A 20,624-nucleotide genomic window follows, 5' to 3' on the forward strand; every position below is an offset into this window, starting at 1 on the left:
CTACCCGTTCGGTTAAATATCTCTCTTCTATATCGCTTCTTTCGAACCGGGAAATACAGTGGGTCTCTATATTATGTTCTCCTTGTCCCTCTTAAATATATCTGTCCTGAATTGCTCAAGCAGTCGGAGCCATACCGAGACTCCTGCGGCTCGCAGCCTAATTCGCTTAGGAAGACGTGGGACATACATTTTTCTCCTCCTTCGAGGCCGTCTGGAGATAGTTTTGGTCCGAGTTTGATTGTTGGTTTGATAGTTTGATAGGCCGAGTTTGGAGATAGTTTTCTTGTCCACCGGTAGAGTCGTCTGAGACAATCGGTCCGTGCCTCGGCATTTTGACTAAGGTTTACCTCGGCATTTTGACTACATATCTACAGTGTGTTTCTCTTTGATGCCTCGTTCACAATACGTTACTTTTACGCCGGTTAGCCCCAACCATGGTTACAAAACGAGGTGTGAACGCAAGTTACCGTTAACCGTGATTGGGATTCTGACCACCGTTTTCCGACCATGGTTGGCGGTAGTTAATGCGTGTGTGAACGCAAGTTGGTTAAAAGCTGGTTAGAAAAAGAAGAAGGCGAAGCAGCAACAAGGTGGGATTGGAGGAAAGAAAACGGAAAGTAAAGCATTCGAAGAGGAGACGGCCTTTATTGTTGAACTATATTCGTCAGAATTAATTCTAAGGAGAGTGTTATAGATTCATTCCGTAATTTGTTGTATATTATGAGATTTTAAACTGGATTTAAGTTAATCGAAAAACTACAGTTCGTAGTGAATTAGCCATTAGCTCACATTGTATTGTTACGAACGTATTGAATAATCTCAATAAATATTTTGCTATAATTATGTAAAATGTGCGAAACTACCTTTATAAAAATCCGATGGTCACAATGATTTTAATTTTTTGGTAAGAGTTCTTTTTCCCAGTTTTAAAAAGATCACTTATGTTCATCCTTGAACAAATGTTCCTCCCATATCAATATAAAATATCAGGCTCACGGCTTGTTAGATATAACTATAGAAAATAAATTTAGAAACGTCGGGTGTTACTACATATCACAAAAAATACCAAGTTCTCTCTTATTTCATAGGTTTAACTTCAAGAATCCAGTCACGTTCCTGCAAGTTATTCGTCCACCATTTAATTGAAGTAAAATAGTTTTAATTTAAGGTACAGCATCAGACTGGATCATGTCCTTTGTCAAATCAGAAAACAATAATTGCTAAGACCGCAACGCAGCGGCAAGTGTACCTCAATTCCAAATCACCAAAAGTGTGCCTGGGTTGACGCTTGAGGCTCAAGCTTAGGTCCACTTTTCTTCATCTACATCAATGATTTGTCAACACATCTGAATCAAGGGCATGTAGTAGTATATGTTGTTGATATCAACGTAATTATCACTAATAGTCGCTTTAATTTCTATTAAATATAGCAGAAGAAAAATGCAAGACACACTATCGATGACATGATTAGTTGGACGAACACATTTGAATTATCTTCTGCGAGGAACAATGCTTGACGACGCTGGAATGCAATTTTTAATTCATAAGCAGCTCATGATATGCACTTACGTTTAAAATCATTGCAATTAACACAATAACTTTTCCTTGCACTTTCTCTATTTCCTTCCAACAGATTATTCGCCTTATTCGCTCTCGTAGATTCATTTTTCACTTGCAGTTACTTTACCACTCATCAGATGCCGCCAGTGTCTAACCATGGTAACTGTGAACCGTGTGAACGCACGCTGGTTCTGACGTCACTTTACGCTGGTTGAGAACGTATGAGGTATTGGCGTGGCAACTGTAAGATCTCGCTTCTCCTCCTCTCTCACTTTCTACATGATGAGATATATCAGATATAGTGCCTGGAAAAACATTGGCTACAGGGTAATATTGCAGCAAAATCAATAACAGCCTATGAGAATTACAAATTAATGTTGGCTTGAATTGAAGATACGACTTCAATTTCGCAACGAATGTTATGGACTTTGAAAAGTCCAGATGAAATCATGTTTCACTCACAGGTCTTTTCGTTCTAAGTAATTTATAGTTTCTGGTTGCTTTTCCGAATGTAGTGTTATCCGATGGGGATAGGTAAGTAGTTTCCTGGTAATTGTTAGGATCCTGCACCAGAGTTAAAGAAAATAGTACGTAATATCAGTTTTTTATATATTATTTATTTTTAGCCTTTTTATGAGGCAACTGCCCTTCCCTGTCCTTCTCCTCCCTCTTTCGTCTGCCCCTCTTAATTTCTCCTCTCTTGAGCTGCCAGAATACCAGAAGGATTCCGAATCGGCATCGCTCGAGAGAATCTCGGATCAACAATTTAGGGAAGCTTTCACTCAACGTAGAGTTAATTTAATTTTTCCACCATTAATTTTCTCCAAAATCGTCATCCCTTTCAATTCTCTCCGCTTTTAAATCACATTTGGTCCACAGGACAAAGATGGTGAAGTGAAGCTGCGAAAGAAGTGAAGCTGGCTATAGTATAAATATTCGCAAAACAAGGTGTATTTATACCTCTATATTTATTTTAGACAAATCAATTATTTTGTTCATTTTTGTACACTTGAACGTTTTCTATGGTTATACGTAAACGAGATATTGGTTTTTCGAAAGTATACCAAGTGAATTCACTTGGTATTTTCAAATTTTATTTACTTGATGATTATACTGCGGTGTTATTATTATCACCTTTCTGCTTTGTTTCTGTACGTTTAAAAATGGTTAGAAGAATATATATAATTATAATATAATACAACTTTATTCCATTTACATTCAAATATATTACGTTAGAAAACACTTAAATAATTATGGAATATATGGGTACCCCTTATTGAATAGTTATGGGGCTACCATCTTACACTTTTTGCACAGGTCTGGTGCTAGAAGTAAATTTATTTCTTTGCATTCAGTTATTTGTTATCTTACCGATTGCATTCATTTTTATAATATGATATTTCAAATATTTACCCAAGGATGACTATGTTTCTTATATGAACGTCTAATTACATACATAGAATATACAATATACCATTTATTGTAAAATTTTTATGCCACCTTTCTAAGTAGAAACTCAACTTCCTCATACCTCATAAGCCATTTTTATTTTACAGCGGATGCAAATCCCCATTTTTTTCCGAGTTTGCCACATTACTTGGCAACATACTAAATAATTTAGGCCCTAAGTATTTGAATGACTGTCGATAACTTTCAGTCGTCGGCCTAGGTATATCTAAGTTTCTCCAAGATCTGATGTCATAAGTTTGTGGTCTGGCCTTTTCACCACTACGGTTATAGAAAACTCGAAGGACTTTATAAATGAATAGGTGCCTTAGTGGGAGGATATCTAATTTTTTGAAAAGAGGAAATGAGTGGCTTATCCTATACGATCGTGTTATAACCCTGATAACCCTTTATCGCGCCACTATCAATGGTTTAATGTTGATAAAATATGCTCCACCCCAGCAGGCTATACCGTATTGCAATCTTGAATTAACGAGAGCATGATATACCATTTTTAACAGTGATTCAGGGCATATTTATCTGAGGAAGTAGAATTTTCTTACAATGGAAATCATTTCTGATTTTAATTTATATATGTGACACTTCCATTTACAATTTTGGTCAAAGTATATGCCTAAATATTTTATGTGACTAACCTGTTCGATCAAAATACATTTATCACAGGAAGTAACATTATCTTTTATACAATTTGCACATTGATAGTGTACTTTATTTTTGTTTGAGATAGATCTACTCATGCTAAACATGATATATTTCGTTTTTTCACTTACAACAAATAATTAGCCGAAAACCACATATTGAGTGTTAAAAGATCACTTTGTATGTGTTCATATAGATCATCAAAACTATTAACAGAAAAACGCAGTGCAGTGTCATCTGCGAACGACGTTAATTGACCTTTAAACCTGCCAGTACATAAATTATTTTCATATATTAAAAATAGTATGGGTCCCAACACAGAACCCTGTGGCACACCACAGGTGAGTCGGATCTTTTCACTGTAGCAATTTTTGAGACGCAAACATTGATCTCTATCACAAAGATAACTTTGAAACCAATCATATGCTGTTCCACGTATACCCACTTCCCATAATCGATTCATTAGTATCTCATGATTAATGGAGTCGAATGGCTTTGGTAATGTCTACAAATAAGCCAGCAACTCTACAGTTCCTATTCAGTCCGTCGTTCAGCTCTGAACAGAATTTTAATAATGCATCTTCTGTACTCCTACCACTCATAAATCCAAATTGGTTTTTATTGAAAAAATTATGCTGATTTAGAAATTTAAGAAGTCTGACTTTAACAACTTTTTTCTATTATTTTAGCAAATGCAGATTATAAAACATATTGGTCTGTAATTATTTACGTTCATTTTATCACATTTTTTAAAAATTGGTATCACTATTGCAGTTTTTAATTGTTTAGGAAATATTCCAGTTCACATACTTAGATTAACTATATGGGCAAGGACCTCCGAAATATTTGCATTTACTGCTTCAATAACTTGTGCAGAAATATTATCAACACCTTTAGATTTTTTAGACTTTAAATCCTTAATAATGCTGCTTATTTCTTTCGCATCAGTAGGAACAAAAAACAGTGAGTCAATTGAATTGGAGGTTGGGAATATTTCTTTGTATTTATTCGTATTACTTTCAAAATAATTGCCCTGGGTCAATGCTTGAATTACTTTACCATAATGTGAACTAAGTTCGTTTACAATGTCCTGGCACTCAGTGACAACAATACCATTAATAGTTCTAATTTTTTACATAATTCTCATTTCCTTGCTTTCCTCCCGTGAGTGAATCTAAAATACGCCATTGCGCAGCTGTATTATTGACATTACTATCAAAAAGGTCGCTGTAATATTTTTCTTTATGCTTTTTAATATAATATTCTAATGGTTTGTAAGATTCATAGTACCTATTTAGCTTTTCATTTTCGGGGTGTTTCCTCATATTTTTATACACAAAATTTCGCCTAGAAATTCTCCCGCACAAAGCGTAAGTCATCCATGGCTTTTTCATCCCTCCCGATCTGTTACTGTTTAAGACATATTCAGCGTTTTCAATGCAGCATTTGAATTTAGTAATAAATATTTCATAGGCTTCATTAACATTTTTTTGTGAATAAACATCGTTCCAGTCACATCTTTGCAAACTGTTATTTAGATAGTTAAATTTTATCGCGATGTCTTCGATAAACTCGTTCGTATATGTTATTGGGTACATTAATATTTAGATTACATGATACAACAAGATGGTTAGTTAAACCCCAATCGTCCGCTCTTCCCTCATACTGATAGTTATCTCTACTTCTGCAAAAAATATGATATATACATGTTTTACCCGTTTTGCTAATTCTAGTTGGAACTCGAATAGGCTTGTCCGGACCATGACTAGCCGTAAGGGTTTGATATTCAAAGGAAATATCGTTGGATTGTAATATGCATAAATTTATATCACCAATTACAGTTAAATTCTTCTCTCGAGAGATGGTTAGTACATTCTCCAATTCTCTCAAAAAATGTTCAACAGGGTTAAATTAAGTCTATATACACCAATAATGCTTATTGAAGAAGAATCATTTATCCCTACTGATATTTTAACCATATCAGCAGTTTTTAATTCACCCAAATCAATAGACAAACACTCATAAGTATCTGCTACATATGCAATAACTCCTTTAGCCCTATAGTTTTTATTACACACATCAAAACTCCAGTTATTTGATACAAAGATACTTCAGTGTCATTAACCCAAATTTCTGTCAAAACTATTACAGCGGGTTTTATATCGAGATTAACTAGTTGAAATACAAATTTATCAAAATTCGCTCTTAGACTTCTTATATTTTGGTGCAAGACAAAGGACCTACCACCATTAACTCCACGATCATTAACAGTACTCTGAATTTTGTTAGTAAAGAAAGTTGAAGACTTACATAACTCTTTTTATATTTATGTTAAAAATGCTTTATTACGTAGATTCTTTAATGGAGTTGATCAGGAGCCGACATTTGACCGCCATGTTTTTGTAGAGAGTACGGCTAGTTCAGGTACCGGTTAGTTCCCAAGACGATCACATGCTGTTGTGGTGTATGAAGGGGGAGATTGGTCTATTGTTGTGCTGATGACGTATCAAGGGTCGGTTGGCCCTACAGGGTCGAGTGAGAATACGGCCCTTGAGGTGACGCGTGTGGGCCGCCTAACCGTAATTTCAGTGAAAATTGAAAACATGGTAATCTGTGTGATGGTCCCCAGTGAAAATACTTATTCTACAACTAAAAAAAAAAGCAATTTAAATATCAATGATGGATATTTAAAAGCCATTTATTTCCGCATTAGTATTTCTGCCCAATTATCGCAGGGATACCAGAGCGCCTCGGAAAGTAATGAACCTCGCCTTTCAAAACACCGGCCATAAATCCTGTACGTTAAGAGCTGGGGCGAGGTAAGGGTTTTTCTTGTGGATGCTCTAAGCGAGTCGCCAACCGAAGTGTTTGAGAGCGGTGTGATCCGATTTTCATCACTCCATTTTCTTACGTTCAGGATTTCTGAGAGTTCCTACCATAGGGTAACTCTATTGATATTAATGTCATTCCTTGAATATGGCCTTCTCCCATACCTATTTTCAGAATGCGCCCGTTGAGCTTGCCGCAAAAGTTCAATCTCTGAGTAAATATGAAGAAGAGTTTTCAAGATGGTTCCGCATTTACCAGAGACTGGCAAGGATTTCCATTTCCGGTATTTACTGTAGGAAAAGGAAATTGTATAAAGGTTCACACATTTTACATGATTCTAGCAAAATATTTTTAGAGATTATTCAATATGTCCGTAACAATACAATGCGAGCTAATGGCTAATTCACTACGAACTATAGTATATCTCATAACTTAAATCAGGTTTAAAATCTCACTATATACAGCAAATTACGGAATGAGTGTATGACGCTTTCCTTAGAATTAATTCTAACGAATATAGTTCAGCATCAACGGCCGTCTCCTCTTCGAATGCTTTACTCTCTCTTTTCTTTCCTCCTATCCCACCTTGTTGCTGCTTCGCCTTGCATAAACTACCGCCAACTATGGTCGGCAGAAAGATTTCGTGCTTTCCCGGCGAATGGACTTGGTAAAGAGTTCTCGGGATCGCCACCGGGTCAGGAACTCCATATCTGCCAACGTTTCGATGTCCGACTCGGTCATCGTCCTCAGGGCTGTGAATGTCGAGTGAGAATTTGACTTGCTTATATACCGTCACTCTGGTGGTCAGGTGACTGCTGATTGGCTGTCATCAAACGGTGGTTAGAATCCTAGCCACAGTTAACGGTAACCTGAGTTCACACCTCGTTTTTTAATCATGGTCGGGGCTAACCGGCCTAAATAGAGCGTACTGTGAACGGGAATTATTCGGTAAGACTTATTTTTCAAACGTTACCGAATTATTATTTATGGTTATCGTACGAACAATAAACAAATATTGAAAAGTAATATAAATCTGGGGTATAAATATATTTTTGGCCTTGTAATTACTAATAATATTTGTATGTACGGTATATTGGAAAAAATATATCTAATAATATTGCTATTTGATGATATTGAATTTTGTGAGAACGGCATCATTTTTTGGTTGTGCATCAACATTATTTAGCTAATACGACATTCAAGTAGTACTGTCAACCCTTTTTCATCCCTCTAGAAAACAGCTTCACTTTTAACCGTTTACGTTTCCTTTCTCCATCAATAAATCCTATTTTTGTTATTATTCAGATCTTGGATATATTTTTCATTCCCTTATCTGTGGTGCCTCAAACCTTCAATATATCATGTTACTTTAATACCTTTGTATTTTTTCTGTTCCCTGATAACTATTATAATGTTTGTGCTTTGATATCTATTTTTTGCCAGGATCGCTGCATATTCAGTCAAAAAGACCGTGGAAAAAGGAATTGTTGATGGGTTATCGTATTGTAAGTGCATTATTTAATTTTATGTGTGGACATTTCGCGTCATAAAAGCAATTGTAACATAGTTGTGTTAATTTGCATGCCTATTTTCCACGTCTAATTATCTAATATAGATTTTTGTCATTATAAATGCAAAAGATTTGGATACGGGCCAAAATGTTGCCAATAAAAATGATTACCTTATTACTTCCACCAGAATGCAACCATTGACGTTCGACAATGTAGACATTGGTAGAACAGTGCGTGGACACTTATTTACGGCAGCACCCTCTTCGCTAATTTTTTTTTAGTACGATTAAACCATGAAAAAGGCGAAAAATCCACAGAAGAGAAATCATTCGCCTTGATTTTTCTTCTGTGGATTTTTCGCACAATTTGTGCATTGCGGGTGACTCCGTAAAAGTTATCACCGCGGCTAGTCCCGGTATACCTAAATAAAACATGAAAAATGCCTTTGCATGTGTTAGTAATATAGTTTTTTTCTTGTGATCACATGAATTTTTATTTTTTTAAATTGAAATAGTATCATCACTTTTCTGCTTGAATTTTCAATATTCTCTATTCAATGAAGAAGTGCGATAGAGTATTTTTTAACGGCTCGTGAATTATATTGATTGGTTGAATCTTGCCATCGTCTCTGCAAAGACTTCTCCAGTAAGCCACTTAAAGTTTACTAAAATAAATTGCCTCATGTATAGCAAAATTCACTGTAGGATTAACTTCCGTGATTGGTTTGTAAATGAACGTGCATTAAAGGTGGATTGGAGAAGCAGACTACGTTAACAAAATCAAAGTAAATGATTCAAATTGTAGGTGCTAAATGCTTTACGGAAAACAATTCAAGCACAAGAGAGGAGATGACAAGTGAACGACTGCATGGTGTATCCTTTGTCCTTAAGATAAGAGGGAAATTATGCAGGATTTGATAAAGAAAGATATCATCAAAGGTCAGATTTGATCCTAAAAACATTTAACTGGAATTAGAGGAAATGTTTCAAAGAATCAATTGTCTGGCTATGCGTGTGATTCATATTGAAAAATATATCGGTCCATGTTATGGTAAACAGTTAGCTTGCAAATATTAATTATATATAACCACGGAAAAAATCTAGAAAAAATCTTTTTCTGCTACATACTCAATCATAGAGTCAATTTCCATTGAAATTTTTCTTGGATGAGTTAGTGAATTTCCATTGAGTTGTTTTCCACCGAATTATATTAATGTGATTTTTGCAGTTTTCTAAATAACTTGGCAGTAGATAAAGATCATATTTAATATTTTCTCTGCTTTTCATTTATTGTCAGTTAAAAGAATTTGAATTTTTCAAAGCTGTGATTAGATACACTTGATTCAATATTGTAACCCCACCGTGCGGGGCACATTCGGGGAAGGGGAGATTGGAGGGCAGAGGTGTAGCGGGGATATTCCGTGCACCTGGGGCGAGGGAATGGGATTTTGGGAAAGGGTAGGAGGGGGAAGTTTAGGGGTGATGAGACCTGAGACAGTAGCGTTCGGATAAAGAAAGCCGTTTGACTGCGTAGTTCGCTCAACATAAATTTAATGAGTTTAAATATGATCATTTACAAATACAAGCAAATCAATAGCAAAAGTAACAATTAACTTCTTCTCCTTGAATTCAATGAAATACAACGCATAATTCACTATGCTGCACAACAGAAAAATTTCAGTCCTTAACCTAAACCCAAAAAAAAATCACGCTACACGTTTTCACATTCATAACCCATACAAAAACCACAAGAAAAGGGGGCAAAAAAAAAAAAACAAGAAACGGGGGGGGAATGGAAATATGAAACAACGAAGTAGATATTGCACAGAAATTCACACGGTAATAGGGGAAAGTACTGTCCTCTTCTCTATTTGTGCGGGGGGGGGGGGGGATTTTACAAAAGTTTTTAATGAATTCTCTTCTTGACTTGGTGAAGTGGGAATTTTCTTCTGTTCCTTGAGGGGGGGGGGGGGGATGGGGTTTCGTGGCTTTTTCTCTTACATTTTGTTGAATTTTCGGGGCTCTCGATCTGCTGATCGTGGCGATTCGGTTCCGCGGCGTAGGCTGCTCTGCGTCAACTCCGGCAGGTTCACGAGTGGGAGATGGCCTCTATGCGACAGTTGGGAGATCCTTTCATCGGCACCACGAGTCTACCTTGCAACTCCTACTCGCATTGGGCACCCTCTCTCTCTCTCTCGGGATTTCTCCACCAACTTTGTCTTCTCTGCCTCCCCACACTCCGCCTACTCTTGGGAGCGTTTTTTTTTGTTGCTTGGAACCGCCAAAAAAATAGAAGACCATTTCCTCCGGTGCACCACGTTATATAGCCATTGAGGGGAGGAAACACCAGGGAGGGAGGGGTCAGGGGAAAAAAAGGGATGATGCACTTGGGGCTGGACGGTCACTTCACCAAGGACACGAGGGGGGGGGGGGGGAAACCACGTTCTTCTTCGTCTTAATAGTTCGACTTGCACACTTTAGGAGGGGGGGGGGGGGAAGGGAGAGCATTATACATCAATGTGGGGAGGAAAATAGGGAAACATCAAATGGGGACTCAATGATTCATGACACTCACGCACACATTCATACGAACACATATCAAAAGAAAAAAAAAACGGCCTTCCTTTACCTCGCACTCCCGTCTCATGCGTCACTATGTAAGCGGGCAGAATGCACCGGTTACAATATATATCTAATTTTTAAATATTTTTCTTATTCATATATTCGTTTCTAGGGATTATATACGTGGTTTAAAATCAAGTTTTCTTTAACTATGAAGTTCACAAGGTCCATCTGACTATTCAAAGGGACCTCTCATTTCAGTATGCAGTCCGTTTATGATCAATTGAATAAATGAAATTGATCAATTTCAGTGGGTACCACATGGAATAAATTATTGAACCTTAAATTAGACATCAATATTTTGGAACAATATATATCAACATTTTGAAATCAAGAAAACGTTTTAACAAAAATATAAACTTGAGATATGGTTGAAAAAGTAACTTTAAAAATTTAAACACGATTTTTAATTTCCATTGTTAGGCCTGAATCTTTGGCGAAGAACATAATTTTTTATGCATTTCAAGTGCATATTTTTTATTTTTCAAAATATCTGGGGGCACTTATCACCATCTTAACCTGCTACACCCTTTCGGTTAATACCCCTAATTATACATTATTTCCATCAACTTGTCCGTCAGTGATACGAGTGGCGACTTTTGCAAGCTCATTTTAGTACGCGGTGGGAGATAACACATGTAGGGGGAGACTTGAGGATCCCCTTTCGTAACATTCGTAATATTCATTGCGGTATATTTTGATCTAAATATTTTTTCAACGACTTGAGTTTAAATTGAGGGTAGCCTTTTATACAGACTGCCCCACATGTCGTGTGTCATTTTGCATATCTAATTTTAATAACGTCACCTCGAGCAATATTTATGAAAATTAGCATACTTATGAGGAAAGGTCTTATGTTTTTCTGAATGCAAGAAAAATTTTACGATCTTGATCTTTTGACCTCACAATGTGGGTCCGAACAAAAATTTTGAATTTGCCTTATGGGGTTTCAATGTTAAAAAAGTCTAGATAGAAAAAAGTCGGAATTTCATCGACCAAGATGTCGATTTTTAGGGTATTCGGACACGAGAAAACCGAAATTAATACTTTTATTTACGAAAATTCAACCGTTGAAAGTAAGGACTCAGTCATGGTTATAGGGGTGGCAAAAAGAATAGCGTACCGAAAAAGGTGTCGATCCATAGGTTTTAAAGGGTGTCCAATTCAATTTAGCTGTTCATGGATCCGTATTGTTTATTTCTTGACCTACGAAGGTCATAATAGGGGTCAAAGTTCATAGAGTTAAACTAATAGATAAGAAAGAAAGTCTGCGTACACACAAGTTCTGAAAATCTCGGGTCGGCAGTAAGACTATAGAAGGGTACTAGGGAACCCGTGGGAAAGTTTCGCACTTTCATGCTATCAGGAAATAAAAATGTTAAGTAAACGGAGTAATTGGATTTGCTATTACGTCTCTTAACATCCGAGTCACCGCACATTTAAAAAAATATGAGCCTTCGTCTTACTCCTCGGGCTTGACACTAAACCTATTACAGTGATGTAACCCGAAGTTTGGTTTTGTTGCCTGGGTCGAGTTCACCTCGCACTACACTAAGCATTTGATTTTCACACAATCTTGTTACAAAGGGCAGATACTATCCATGAGTTACCTCGCGCATAGAGTATTTTGGTTGCTTCGATTGAAAAATTTTTTGAACACGCAGTAAGAAGCAGAGGCCTCCGTATTTAATTTTTTTTTGAAATTATTGTATTAAATAACTTTTCCATTTTTCAAATAAACTCTTACTGAGCAATCCATGCGAACATTTCGCACCTCCACGCTATCAGGGAATAAGTATGTTAACGAAAGGTGAAATTGGGTTTTAAATGGGGAAGAAGGTGTATCATAAAGTACTTTTTTATACATTTTTCTTGCAAAAATATGCAAAACATATGAATACAATACAGGCAAGAGAGTTTTGTACCAGTAGGAACAAGTATGACCTCCGCTACTGAATAATGGCTCGCAATATGCTAATCTTCTTTGAAGACAATTGTAGAAGTAAAATAAACAATTTTGTCACCGTAACTTTTTGGTGATGAGTTTTTTTTAACACAAACTTAAATATTTCGGAAAGTGCGAGCTCTAGAAAATACTATATACAACTTCCCTAGTGAAAAAACGGATTCTGGTAAGTACAATCCTGCACTCTGAAGAGTAACCCTGTGATTTATTAATTTGGAATAATAATAATTGGGAATTTTTTCTCGTCATTTGGAAAGGCATGGTCGGATTTTTGAAGTGTAGAATAAATAAATGTGTTGAGTCAATGTAGCTCGAGCGAGTAATCTACATGGAAAAGTCGAAACTTTTAACTCAAATTAATGGGTAAGTAGTGCAATTCGATATTGATATAAGTATTTTTCTACAAAATTTGGTGATTCAACGTTTAAAATGATATCTCATTTATCGCTGTAGGTGCAGTATTAATGGTGCATGTACGGACTGACAGAAATATATGAATTTGCGAATCAACTTAGTAACACCAAACTTTATCAATTCCTCCAGTTTAAGTGGAACGTTTAAAGAATTTATGTTACTGAAGCCAAAATATCTCATCTGGGAAAGCGGTAGACTGAAGACCTGAAGGCCCTTGGTTCAATTCCGGGTTTCGGCAGTTACTTTTTTGCTTTGCAATTTTTCCGTGCAATCTGCAAACCTAGGGTTGAATATGAAGATTTTGATAACATCTCATTCATGGACGAATTTTGCGCGTGACGATGTCATGCGGTGAAGAAGGCACTATCTAAAATTAAACGTGAATAAAAACAATTAAAACCTATTCGTATAATTAACGAGTATAGTAAGTATGAAAATACTTATAAGCATGATTGTCGATCGAATTACAATTATTTTCCTTACTCTTTTACAAGGCGAAAAAATCATAAAATTGTCTTACTCGAACCCTGTCTCAACTATCCCATAATTGTCGCGCACAGAACAGGCCTACTCGATCACGGAGCCGCGCATTATTCAGAGGTAACCGGTGAGTCCAAATATGAATCTATAGATAGTAAAAACCTCGCAACGGAAGAAATCATTCCGACGGTCCAACGCGAGTGTGGACGTGAGTTGCCTCAGTGCATTCCATCCGCTAATCTTAATTCTGATAGGGCTAATGATCTTGGAGTTTGACTCAAGCTTTGGTAGCTAGGTCGCGTCCACCTCTGTCCTCTTCGGCTCTTGGTGGCATGCAAGTCAGGGCTACAGGTCGTTTTATGTGCCAACCTCACAAGTTTTCACCGACCCTCCCCATCAGTTAAGTGGGACTCCTGGGTATTTACATACTTTTGAAAGCGATAGTACCTTTTCCTACACCCTCATAAATATAAAAACTAGCCTGCCCTGCAAGAAAAGGCAAGTATGGCGTATTGTTAAGTTATTAAGAATGTTACATGAAATGATAGAAGACTGGGCAGATAGCTCCTGCCATAATAACTGAGGTCTAAGTGAAAAGCGGCGAAAAAAATACGCCTACATTTCCAATTTGATGTTATGGTTTTGTCTTTAAAAATCCCTCAGTGTTCATCAAGGGGCCGGAAAACCATTAATTTCTCACATAAATGGAGATTATTATGAATAGATATAAACAAACTGTAAATTTTCTCTGGATTTTTTTGCTGGTTTGACGCGTTTCGACGCTAAGGCGTCATTCTCGAATACAAAGATATCGGGCCAACCTCAATGTATATCCGCTAGGTACTGGTAGGGGAGGTGATGGGAGGGGGAGGTTGGGGGGAGTGGTTGAGACGTGTGATAACTTGTCACTGACAAGTTCGGGGGAGGTTAGCAAGCCGGGGATGGAAGCGCTTGGTTTGGTGGGGGGTAAATTGCGGAGGATAGTGCGTAGGTGAGTAGTGGTGAGTGCTTTTGAAATACAATGTCAGTTAGTACCTGGCCCATACAAAAACTCTTCTTTATCTCTAATTCTTCCAGAACATCTATCCTCTTCCCCTTTTTTATTATTAGAGAGATTATAATTTTGATTTATGAGGATCAAATGGATCGACGCAGTACGTAGTGAGGAAGTCTTAAGAAGAGATGGAGAGAAGAGATGCCTCGTGGAAACCTTGATAATAAGTGAACACTTTGAAGGGATTTTTAGAGGCACAACTTTAACATCATGTTAGATATTATGTCGTATTTTAGTCAACGCTTTTCTCTTAGACCTTAATTATGCTGGCAGAAACTTTCTGTTCTTTCTCCTGTCATTTAATTTAACATTATTAATACCTTACCTATTTGCCAGACTTGCCTTTCCATGCAGGGTAGGCTAATTTTCAGATTTGTGAGGGAAATACGAAGAAGTAATTAAATTAGCATAAGGAAAAAAATGAAATTTAAAAAATCGGAATTGACTTCCGCGTGGAATATGGCCACAACAGGTATGCTCTTTTCCCTGTTGGCAGAGCTCTAGTTAGGTCTTTTCCGGGCAGAGTCCGATGTGAATACATTCGTGGCTTACTTTAACACTCATTCGGTAATTCAATCCTAAGGTTTATGGGCAATGTGAGGGTAAAGCTCACCATAGACTTTGCCAACGACGATTTTTAAGTTCCACACATTCACGATCGTTATCATTATCATCTTGAGTCAATAATTCTAAGATTAGTTTGACGCAGTTCTCCATTCCTCTCTCCCATCCGCTAGCCTTTTCATAGAGACGTATTTCTTTTCTTATGAATTCCTTATAATAACATGTGCGTCTACGATCGTCTTCATCATGCCATCATTTCTTATTATTTGGCCGAATAAGTTGTATCGTCTTTTCCTTTAGGTTTTCAGGATACTATGTCAGCATGTATATTAAATGTCGCTGTGCGATTAACGCTGACAGAGCTGTGAGATTAACCTCATGAAGTTCAATATCCTGAGTTGGGCTGCATTACTTTCACCTCTCAGGACCAGCAATTATCATTTTGAAGGGTGAATTGCGAAAAAAACGAGCAAATTCAATCACTTCTGATGTGTTTTATGCAATTCATTGGGACTAATCTCTCCTAAATCTGCCTCCTTGCCATAAAGATCATGGTTTTAGAATTTTTCACACCTATAAACCCTTAGAAGGAATTAAAATGCAAAATACTCCTTTCATTCCCTCCAAATTATCGAAATGTGATACAAATAGGAGGTGGGCTCCATTGCAAATTGTGGGTGATGAGGAAAAACGGATGTCATATTCGTATTCGGGGGGTGATTTTACATTAAAACCAGCTTGAATGGCATCAGGGCCAATTTTTATGCCGTCCAGTGTTATCAAATGCTTGGAAAACTTCTCTCATGTTTTCCGACACATAATACCCCCATAGTATATTCGTAGTCATATTTGATAGGATATGAAAAGCACAATGAGTTTTGGAAGTGAAGATTTCTCGAATTTCACACCGGGAAAGGTCCTACATATATCCTGCCAACGTTTTGATGTTCAACTCGCCCATAGTCTTCTGGGATTCAGGAATCCAACTATTCATTCAGGGACACTGGAATGATTTAATTCCTGAACCCCACAGGACGATGGGTGAGTTGGGCATCGAAACGTCGGAGGGAGATATGGAGGACCTTATCCGAAGTGAGACCCGAGAAATCTTCATTTCTATTGTTCTCAAGGAAAAAAGCAGACATTACACAATTATTCCTGTATGTTTTTCAATGACAACCTGCAACAGCTCACACCCTCGAATGTTGGAGTCTGCTGAACCACGTCCAAAATCAATGCCATGCAAAGACTTCGCTTGTAGATAATTTTATTACACAGAGCAAGAACAATAAAAGGGGCAAAATTCCTTGTGTTCCCGCTCCAATAAATCACTGACAAACAATTCCCAGGATGTTTGTGGGATAGCACTAGAAAAATCATCAAAAATGTTTGCATTAGAGACGTTTTGCCGAACTAATCATAATTTTTAGGAGGCAAGCTTGGGTGAAATTAGAATTGCCACCTTTTTTCAAAATATATGAATGCCTATCACCACCACCACCAATGATGTTAATTACCTTTTTCGTAGTTTGTTGAATGGTAAAATATTATTAATAATCGAGATATTAAGAAGAGCGTCAAATAGTGAGGATGTACTTTAATCCCGCCGCCTCATAGGCTGGTAATTGCATTTTTATATTGCATTTTGATGAGTTATAGGTCAGTCATCCATGGTAGCCTCAATTAATCGGTGAAATAAGCGGACGAAAAAAATATACAAAACATTTTATTTTCACTTCATCGTTCAATGAAAAACTTAGAAAAAAAAACGAAGTCACACACTTGATCACATCTGAAAGGTACTAATATTAATTAGTCTAGGACCTTGAATCCGTAGCGATTTAAACGCCATGCAGCAAGAAATATGCACTCCTTATAACACGCGTAATATAAATACATATTGCGCCACGCGATAATACCAGTTTATTTCACCAAAATATACGGAAGTATTATATAAACACGAAGCAAATATTCAAAGAAATATTTTAACATGATTTGGTGACAACTTTCAGGGTGCCTGATTCACTCTGCCTTGGATAATTAGGTAATAGTAGTTAGGATAAATATATTTTGTGCTCCTCATTGATGAGTGAAAATCAGATTGAAATAATAAAACTTTATAGCAATGATATAAAGTTAATTATACTCCTGAAGATATTACTTAATGATATTCCTGAAGATATTTATTTATTTATTTATTTATTTATTTATTTATTTAGTCCAAAAACAGCACGAGGCCAATTACAGAGGACTACAATAACAGGAGAAATAATTACATAACATTAAGCAACGTAACCAACAAAAACAAAAAAAATTCAACAGTAATTACAAATAATAACAAAGAATAGTCATCAGGTGGGGCGAGGAATAGGGGGAAAATTACGATAGTGATGGTGCAAGTTGGGTGTGGGATGAAAAAAAGGATCAAAATTTGGAACACATTTGGCATATGAGTTAATGGAAGAAGGAAGTCTGAATAGAAAAGAACGTTTAGAAACAGAAAGGCGGGGGGTGAAACAATGAAATAGGTCACTCGACCTCGTCGTGCGCGAAGGAACACGAAGCGGAAAAAAAGAAAGAAGGTCTGATGACCTGTATTTGCCATTGATGATATTTAAAAAGAGTCTCCGGTCATTGAGGATACGGCGATCAGCTAAAGTAGAAATGCCAAGAGAGGATCTAATCTTATTGAGGGAGAAGTTACGAAAAGGCAAGTGGCGGTAGCGGACAACAGAAAGGAAAAAATTCAATGGACGTTCCAGGAGCTTTAATGAAGAAGGTGGGGCCGAAGACCAGATTTGGCTGCAGTATTCTAGGACCGGAGAGACACAGGAAAGGAAGAAGGTGCGTAGAGCAATTAAATCCAACACCTCACTATGGCGATACATCATACCCACCAAAGACATAGCGCGGGTGGAAATGGATTTAATGTGCTCACGAAAGAGCAGCTTAGAGTCAAAAATAACCCCTAAATCCTTCTGAGAGGTGACCGAAGGAATATGATGTCCAGATAATCGGTAATTTATACTCAGGATAGACTTGCGTAGGGTGAATGGTAGAATGGTAGACTTGGCTGGATTAATTTTTAGACTCCAAATCTCAGACCATTGGTCTATGGCATCAAGAGCCTTCTGCAGAGCAAGGCAGTCATTCGGGGAATCAATCTGTTTAAAAATTTTGCAGTCATCTGCGTATAATAATATTTTGCAATTGGTGGAGGAGATAATGTTAACTAGATCATCTATGTATAATGCAAACAGTAAAGGCCCGAGGACACTCCCTTGTGGAACTCCAGATGTAACCGGTGCCATCAAAGAACGCGACCCATTTACTATTGTGTATTGTTGCCGGTTCTGAAGGAAAGAAGATAAGATAGAAAGGAAATTACCATGGACATTATACCGATTCTCTAATTTGAAGAGCAGTAATTGATGGTTAATTTTGTCAAAAGCTTTGGCAAAATCAATGTAGCATACATCCAGCTGTGATGAAGTCTCGAAAGCGTCAATGCAATATTTGTGCAAAATGGACAGATTTGTTACTGTAGATGATCCGGGAAGGAAACCATGCTGTTCGTCAGATATTAAGGGAAGAGAGAAAGACAACAGACGTTGATGAATGATGCGCTCAAAAATAGTCGATATAATTGGCAAAATTGAGATAGGACGGTATGATTCTACAGAAGATTTCTTTCCGGATTTGAAGAGTGGGAAAATGCTGCCAATTTTCCACACTGACGGAAAATATGCCGTTGAAAAACATCTATTAAAAATGATGGATAGGGGTAAAGCCAAGGAAGGGGCTGCATTTTTTAGGAACATTGCGGCCAGCTGATCTGAACCAGTTGCACGGTTAGTTTTAAGGGATGACAGCAATTTTAGACATTCATCGGGAGAAGTGGAAAGTGAGGAGAGAGAGTGGGAACTAACACATTTAATATCAAGAACAGAGGTATCCAAAAGTTGATTAGAGGTGAAGGTGGATGAAAAGAACTTGGAAAAAAGGTCAGCACGCCCAGGACCAACAGCAGTTACATCACCAAAAGACATTTCCATAGGCGTGGAAGCAGAGTTACGCCTGGAGTTGATCATAGACCAGAACCGTTTTGGGTTGGAAACACATTCGGAGGAAATTGAGGCTATATAGTTGGTAAAGTCTAACTTAGTCAGATAATTGGCATGACGCCGAAGGTTCATGAAAGTTTTTAATGTGTTGGGGTTAGGAAAAAGTTTGTACAGGCGCCAAGCACTTAGCTTATTCTTTAAAACAAAAACTGTCTCACTGGTCATCCAAAGTGGGAACTTTCTAGAACGGGGTTTCCGATGCGGAATGCAGTCCTTCAGGACACCTGCCAACCAGTCATAAAACATATCAAGGGCTTCGTCCACAGAGCCTTCTTCCAAGAGGCACCATGGGAGGCAGTTGAGGGTGTCATTAACATGAGCCCAATCCGTTCTTTTCCAGATGGGGGTGGGAGGACGTAGAGAAGGGGGCGGAGTAGACCTTGGTGTAGGGGGTGGCCACCCGCTGGGTTCAAGCGAAATTTCTAGGGACCCGTGGTCGGAGCAGAAATAGTCGCCAGCAGGGCAAACTTTCAACTCGAGCGAGGATAAGACAAGATCCAGGACTGCCAACCCCCTCGTAGGAAACATATTGCATTGCTTAAGGCCCAGGCCATTAATGAAATGATCAACAAAAAACTCCTCAAGGCCAGATAAACTCTTAACATTCACAGGGTAGGACCAGTCAATGCCTAAATTAAAGTCACCTAAGAGCATAACTTCACCCACACTGCGGGCTAGTGACACAGAGTTGAAACACTTTTCCAAAGTTGTAATATCACCAGAAGGTGGTCGATAAATGTACCAATTAATAGCCTTCTCCCTACAGAAGACGTTGCATTAAAGGGAAAAGTTACTTCGACCCATAAAATCTCGGGGCCTAACTCCAAATCAGGGCGACGTAGCGCCAAGAAACCATTGTCAACACCAAGAAGGACACCACCGCCACGCTTACCGACTCGATCACATCTGAAAATTTGATGAGAAGTGGATATAGATAATTCGCCATCAGAAACATTGTCGCAAAGCCACGTCTCCGTGAGGGATATCACTTGGTGATTTCGTAGTTCATGAAGAAACGAGTCCATTGCCCCAAGCTTGTTTCTCAAACTACGAACATTTTGGTAATATACACTCAACTTCGTTGCACACATTTTAAGTCGAGAAAGGGCGCTAAGAAACTAGCACTTCAATAATTATATAACACACAATTAGACATCAAGCACTAAATTTTTGGGAGGGACTTGAAGGGACAAAGGGAGAACACCGGAAGGGACGAACAACGGTTGCCGTGGAGGAGGCAGGCCAAATCCCGGGAGCGACGAGTCACGTTGACCGAGAGTCATAGGCCCGATTCGGAAGGGTGGGTAAAACAACACCAGAACTAGTATAAAGCACAATAATCCAAAAGTTGCATGAGCAGCATTTCAGTAACTCGTCCCAACGAAGTAAAGCACT

Source organism: Ischnura elegans, chromosome X (assembly GCF_921293095.1).
Source record: "Ischnura elegans chromosome X, ioIscEleg1.1, whole genome shotgun sequence".
Taxonomy (NCBI): domain Eukaryota; kingdom Metazoa; phylum Arthropoda; class Insecta; order Odonata; family Coenagrionidae; genus Ischnura; species Ischnura elegans.